This window comes from Dermacentor silvarum, chromosome 10 (assembly GCF_013339745.2).
Source record: "Dermacentor silvarum isolate Dsil-2018 chromosome 10, BIME_Dsil_1.4, whole genome shotgun sequence".
NCBI lineage: Eukaryota > Metazoa > Arthropoda > Arachnida > Ixodida > Ixodidae > Dermacentor > Dermacentor silvarum.
Window position 1 is genome coordinate 5,525,053 of NC_051163.1, and position 7,523 is coordinate 5,532,575.

Below are 7,523 nucleotides of genomic sequence, written 5' to 3' on the forward strand. Positions count from 1 at the left end.
GTCTTCGGTAGTCTTGGTGAAGAAGGAAGGACGTCGATTATCGTCGCCTCAACAAAGTTACTAAAAAGCCACGAAAGCGCGTCTTCTGTCCTGACCACGCCCCTTCAGAGACACGGTATCGAGATGCTCTAATCATTCGTCGCACAGCAACAAGCTTCCATCGTTTGCAAGCGTGGGGCAATTATCGTACCACGGTTGATCAAGTTTGGCAGCTCGACCATCGCGGCGCTCCGTGATCTTCATTTATCTTCCCGCGATGAAATTAACATAAAGCGCTGCGAATGTTTCGGTAAGTAGAGACGGGGCTTTCGGTCCGCACCTAGTCGATGCTTATGTCAGGTGTCGGGTGTGTGCTGCGGAAGATCTACGAAAACAAACGCCCAAAATGTTCACGAAGCATGAAACTGCGAGTTGCAGTCTGCAGAAATGTGCTTTCCTAACGCAACGCTGCATTAACCAGAACCTGAAGATTTTTTGCGGGACGCACGGCACGTAAGCTTCTGACATCGACCGTAGTTCTGCGCTGAGTGTCGTAGCCTGAAAACCAGTGTCTCCTGATAGCTTAACTTATTTTTAAAGGTGCCGTCACAGCGAAATGAAAACCGACTGGTTCACGCGGTTATAACAGAGGAAAATGTTGATATATCTTCCAGACGGGACTATGCCCCCAAAATGCTTGTCAGAATGTTGGCAGAATTGCAATTTTTTTTTTTTTAGGTTCAGCAGCAGTGCTGTTCAAATAGGTTTTTTCTATGCAGTTTATTGAGCAGTATTCTTCAAATATTTTTTTTCATGTGAAATCGCGGTAGTGGTAACTTACGTTCGATTCGAGCGCGCAGAGAAAAAGTGCCGTGAACATGATGGCACTGCAGATGAATGCGTAGTCCAGGTCAGCGATGGCCTCGGTGTACGACAGGAAGAACAGGCTGAGTCCTTTATGGAAAGTGAAAGATGAGAGAGAGAGAGAGAGAGATTTACGTGAATAATGGCAGAGTTGGATTAAATTGAAAAGTGAAATAACAGCATTCTCTTGTAAGGCTCTCGGAATGCCTATGATATTAGTCAAGAGACGTCTCCTTTTCGAACCGTTAACTCGCAGGCATTATACAAGCTATGTAATTGGTTGCCTCGTAGAAAGACGGCCAAACAAACATTGCCCTAGCGCTGCTGAGCACGAGGTTCGCGGGTTCGATGCCGGCCGCGAGGAAAACGCTCGTGTACTTATTGTTAAAGACCCCCCTCCCTTTGGTCGAATTGAATCCCTTCAATACGGCGTGCCTCATAACCCACTGTGCAGTTACGGGACGCTGGGCTCCAAAATCTTTTCTTCATATGACAAGGGATTGCGAATTCACCAGCCTTGCGTAGTTTCACTGTATGCACGAACATAGGCCTTATAACCATTTTCTTTCGTGCAACAAAACAGTGCTGTGTGGAACGATCTCGGCTACTTTTTTTAGCTATTTCGATGCCGTAAATCGCACAGAGAAGAATGATAAATTGAATTATGCGGTTTTACGTGCCAAAACCACGATTTGATTAGGAGGCACGCCGCAGTGGGGGAATCCAGATTAATTTTAACCACCAGCGGATCTTCAACGTGCCCCAATGCCCCATCAAAATAACGCCGACGCGGCTGGGATTTGATGCCGCTAATTTGTGCTTAGCAGCGCAACAACATAGCTACTAAGCCGCCGGGGCGGGTAAAAATGAGAAATTAATGACATATGGCGTGCCTTCCATCGTGAGGCGTCCTATTGTAGGCGTCCTATTTCCTTGACTCAGTTACTGCGAATGGCATTTATAGCAAAGAACCGTTGGTGGCTTCTCTCTTCTAGATTTTGAGAGTTCATCCGCACTCGTGCAGCAGAAGCCTGCGGGTGAATTGAAACGACATGCAGACGAGAAGATGGGTCGAGCCGAAGCTGCTCAGGGACCGAGTGCACCATGATGATATGTACAGATGAGAAAGATGTAAGCGTTGTGATGATGATATGTACAGATGAGGAAGATAAAAGACAGTCGCGTATCGCTACGCGATATTTACCATAGTAGCTATAAAGCTTCGTTCAGCGGGCGATCGTCGCAGCAGTCGGCGACGAGTCTTCTTAAGGCTTCGCTGATTTTCATGCACACACCTAGAGAATTGACTTCTGTGAAGATTGCAGCATAGATTCACCTAAAGATTTATTCCTTGCTCTTAGTTTGCGCTTAGGTGACGTCGCTTATGCTTGCCAAGAGTTTTGTTAGATGCGCAAAGGTGTTTTCATCGATGCTCCAACGTCGAACAGCTCGTATGCTGATGTTTTCTACGAACACTTTTGATTGACTGAGAGGCGTACCCTTGAGCGCCACCTAGACGACGCTTACCGGGCCTGACGATTTCGTCGATGTGCATGTTGAGGCGGGCGCACTCGTGGCCCAGCGCCGAGAAGATGGTCACGCCGCTGAACAGGCCGAGCAGCACCTCCGCCATCGCGACGCACATCACCACACTGGGGGGAAAAAAGACCGCATTGGGCTGCGCCGAAGATGCAGAGGAACGGTCGCATTTGTTTCAACTGGTATTAACACAATAACGAAGGCAACTTTCCTGTGTGCAGATGCAAAGTATCTTTGTTGTTATTCCTTTTCTTAGGCGTCCTCTCTTCCGTTCCTCTTTTCCTCTCTTCCGTTCATTTTTTTACAGCTCCCTAAATCACCCACCGTACATCACGCCACCTTCATACATATCTCATCGCACCGGTCATCCGCTACAAGTTGCACGCGCACGTGCCCGGACCACCACTTTTCAAGCATCATTTTTTATTCGAGCATCAAGGGACTGGAACGGCCTTCCACACGCCATCGCAGCCATCACAAGCCCATCTGCCTTTACCGAAGCTGTTATCACATATCTCAAAACGAACGCCTGTATTTAATGTTTAATATTTTTTTAATGTTTATTATTATTATTATTTTTTTTAACCACCCCTTATGTAATACCCCTCCAATGGGGTCTTTAAGGTATTAAAGTGAAGTGAAGTGAAGTGAAGTCACTGACTGTATCAGCACGGCATTTGCTTTGTCTGGGAATCAAGAGGACTGAGAGAAGCGATTTGCGCTCATTTCAGTGGGTGAGCTAGCAAAGGCTAGGGCACCACAGGTTGTTGGAAAATGAACGTTCAGAAGATGCAGCTGTGTATTTCCAGTCACTGTCGAGTACCACAATGTCTACAGGTTATAGGACCTGTGTGTCGCCGGCTTCGCTAATAGTGCAGTCGCTATCGGGATTGGTTGGCGCATTTTCTTAACTCTTTGTTCCTTACAATAGGAAAGATGCCCTGTTTTGAAAGTAATCAGTTTTAGAGCCCAGTTCTTAAGCGCCCGTTCCTGCGTTGAGCGTCGGCGTCCATCGGGTGTAACCGAGCGAACGAGCACAGGGAAGGATGAAAGGCCGAACGCGGAGCGCAGCAGGGATGAAAGACGGCGATAGCGAAGAGAGCGCGAGGAGAAAAGCGGAGAAGTAGGCTACAGTGAAAGCATTAGGCGAAAAGCGAAGGAGGATAGTATGGCAAAGGGTGAGAGGAAAGCAGAGTGCCGCACGACACTACGAGATTGCGCCATAGTAGCGTGCGCCGTAGGCGACGATCACGTCATTACTAAATTATACGCCGAGGACTGGGCGAGCGCATCCACCGATACCATATAGACCGTTTTTTCATGGGCGCCGCCATTGCGTAGGCAGTGGCGCCATTTATGGGCAGTTGGCTTGCTGGCTTGGGCGAGCGCCCATGTTGTATGCTGTTGCATATGCTCGGCGGCAGTTTCTGGTGGATTTTTTCACACTCGCGCGGTCTATTTAGCATGAAATGGTGTCTTCTACGTGGGGAATGGTCCTGTGAAGCGTAGTGAAGGAATTTAAGCCTGAAGTAATTAAGCGGCTGGAGTAAACCGCTGGTGTTAGGGCGGACGCAGCACCCAGCGCGAGGTGGGCGCGTTTGAGCTTACAATCAGCCTCGGATATCAGTTAGGTATTTCTGAATTCGTTTCACGAATGTTACCTTGCTGCAGCATTCTCAGCACTGTAATTCTAACCTCTGGTTTAGCTGCAACGAGTAGTTACGAAACATTTGACTATCCTAACAGCGTGGGTACCGTACTGCTGGAGAATAAGTTGTGCTGTTTACTTTGACAAGCGTTCAAGTTGTTATGTGTAGATACATTGGACGACTGCCTTGTTTGCTGGGCAAGGTTACCGCTCACAAATGAAATAGTTTGGTTAATAATAACCGCATACCGTACAGTGTGAATCACACTTTTCGAGTGGTCGAACGACCAGCTGCAGACTGCGCGAGATTCCAAGGCAGTACTAAATGCTGTGCTATAGATCTGTGGTCCAAGCATGCGGCACGACCATGCGGAGTCTTATTGTGTCGTTATCTCGTGTTCTGTTTTATTTTGCCGCAAAATGAGGACATATGAACTCTTTTTTTTTTCAGTCTCCCAAGTTCAGTCATTTACGACGCATTCACCCACGTTACGGAAATTGTGTCGTTACATATAGCTATTGGATTCTCTTTATGGGATCCCCTTTGTATATTATACCTTACAGGGCAAAAAAGGCAATGCTGATCTAAGCACGAATCAATTGTGTGTATCATGTTGGTTTGCCAACCGCAGTGCTCGCTGTTTTGAGCAAAACATTCGGCCTCTTGCAGGAGGCTAACGTAAATATAGTGATTTGAAGTCTACTAGACTTAAAATGCGTGAGATCGATGCCGGTGGCTGATGCAAATGTTTTACAACAACTCTTCGTCGAGTGAAAACCGATACATCCAACATAGTTCACAACACATACACACACCGCGGCTGATGATGCGCGTCGCATTTTTGGACATAAAAGAGAAATTTCCAGATACCGTAGCTACTGCTGCACCTAAAAGCTACCCAGTGGTTGTTCGGCGACCTCGTAAGAACTGACATCCCGTAAATTGCACTCAGAACTAGCTAAAACACATCCGAATCGTTCCGCAGCGCGCGACCGGCAACACATTCAAGCCGCGCCGCGCCGGCTCGCACAAGCCAGAGAGGAGGAAAGGCTCGCCGTGCGCCCTTTCATCCTCGCCCGACGAAAAGGTCTATACGGAAACAAAGCGCCGGCAAGATGGACCTTGGCGCCGGTGTGTGCTTCGGACCCACTGCGCATGCGCTACCTGAGGGAGGGGAGGGAAGGAGGGGGGACGGCGTTGTACTTTGGCAGCAACTGCGCATTGCGCGGCCGCGTGCGCCCTATCTTGAAAGCGATCTGCGTCTGGGGCTGAGTCTAGGTGCGACGGCGGCTCATATCTTTGTGCGTACTGCGTTCTCGCCGCTCAGTTTACGTTGAAGCACGAAGGTCATTTCGCTCGCTGCTGCTGCGCCGCTTTCTCACGCCAGCGTTTTGAAAGCGAGTGTTCGCGGTCATCGAGTGCCATTTGTTCATGTTTGCCTGTGCGCGCTGACGCCATGCTTGTTAATTTAGATAGTAAGCAGATGTTTGCAAGTTTATACAGCCGACAAAACTACTATCCTTACTTCGCATAGCTGTCTATGCATTTACTATCGCAATGGATGGTTCGCCTGCGAAACTGTGCCTTTTTTTACCTTGTAAAATAATTCACACCCTTAAAAGTGAATAAGCGTGTAAATCGACCTACAAATCTCACCCTTTTTGGGTGTAAGGGTGTGAGTTATAGATTGATTTACACCATTATTCATTTTAAGGGTGTGAATTATTTTACAGTGTATAGTGCAACAAAATATGAATATTTCTGTAGTCCATTCCTCACGCAACGTTCAAAATTTGAACTCGTTATATATATGAATAAGTAATTAAGTTACGCAGATAAAATAAAAATAAAGAAATAAAAGAAATTAATTCTACAAGATATTTCGACTTTAATTGGAGCCCTATACTTTGTTTGACGCTATCGAGCTTCGATTTAAACGAGTCCCTGACTATAACCGTTGAAAACGATTTGGGGGACCCGGGATTCATTTTTACCTGTCACAGGGATGCTTAACTTGCACCTGAGTGAGTGCACGAGTGTGTTTCCATTTCGCCTCACTCAAGATGGGGCCGCGGAATCGAACCCGCGACCTCGTGACCAGCAGCAGCCATCCCGGTGGGTCGCATGATCAGAAATTAATAATGGGAAAGCAACTGGCGAGTGACACCATGCGGGCCACGCATACCCATTTCATCGTCGAATTCTCTGGCAGCCTGCCGCGGCTGCTTAGCGGCTATGCTCTTGCGCTGCTAAGCACGAGGTCGCGGGTTCAAATCCCGACCGCGGCGCCCGCATTTCGATGGGGGCGAAATGCAAAAACGCCAGTGTCCCGTGCATTGGGGGCACGTTAAAGATCCCCTGGTGGTGAAAATTAATCCTGCGCCCCGCACTACGGCGTGCCTCCTAATCAAATCGTGATTTTGGCACGTCAATTATTTCGCATTTTAATGAATCGATGTGTACATTGTAGAGCAAATTTGATACTGAGTGCATTTTTAGGCGTACGTATATGTTTGGAATTCGAACGTACTTACATCTCATTCATTTAGTGGAAGATTAAAAACCATTGTTAAGGAGAGGTCAGATTTATGAAAGTTTCGCGTAGGCATTATCGGTGTTTATGTACAGCCTCCCGCATTTTTAGCTATATCGCGTGAGCGTCCATCCCGCGTCATTTTAGCGCCCTTAAGCGGCGATTATCAGCGAGACCGGCAGAAGTACTCTCAAGTGCACTAAGCACCCTCCTGTGCAAGACTCGTCTAATGCAATGTTCCCTTCAGGACGACCGTACGACCTTATTATAGAGTGTTCTCACGCGATATAGCTAAAAATGTGGAAGGCTGTACTTAAATATCCTCATGTAAATTTTCTGATGGCAGGCAGTTTTAGCATAAAAACAAACTGCACGCATAGATGCTTGTCCTGCGGTCATAAATCTGTTTCAGGTCCCAGTTTATTTCTTGCAACTTGTTTTATTGCAATCGCTTTGTGACTGCGGTAACAATTGATGTCCTGGTTGCCTACTATACAGCGAAGAGATATCTTTTGTGCATTATAATACGCAACACAGCTTAGTCCGCGGCTCGATAATAACTCTTTACTGGTTCCAGCGCTCTAGGTACACGTGCGTCATTCATTATGTGCTAAGCAGTCAATCAAAGCCTGCGCTCCCCACTTTCTGCGCACACACAGTGACAGCGCCATATTTTGTCACCCCAGCCAGGTGTGTATTTTGTTTGTTTATTTATTTCACATACCCTCAAGCGGCCAATACATTGTAAAGGGGTGTAGGTTGCATAATATAAATAAGGAATGATAACCAAATGAAATGTTATACAACAAACATGGCAAATGATAAATAGAAATATCGAACAAACTGCAGACATCGCAACACGTATAGAAATATATCAAATGATCACGCAGGTTCATCACAGTGAGGGTGCGTACATAAAGAACGGCAAAAAGAGTGTGATCAGAAATAGATATAATGTC

General features: G+C 46.9%; 1 long non-coding RNA gene across 1 annotated transcript in view; it reads right to left on the reverse strand.

Moving 5' to 3' along the window:
* Positions 1 to 845: 845 nt before the first annotated feature.
* Positions 846 to 7,523, reverse strand: part of LOC125940753 (uncharacterized) — a 12,693-nt gene continuing 6,015 nt past the window's right edge. The window contains exons 2-3 of the long non-coding RNA XR_007463956.1: positions 2,371 to 2,495; positions 846 to 933 (exon numbers count right to left, since the gene is read on the reverse strand). This is a non-coding gene — a long non-coding RNA (uncharacterized LOC125940753). The remainder of the gene's footprint in view (positions 934 to 2,370; positions 2,496 to 7,523) is intronic.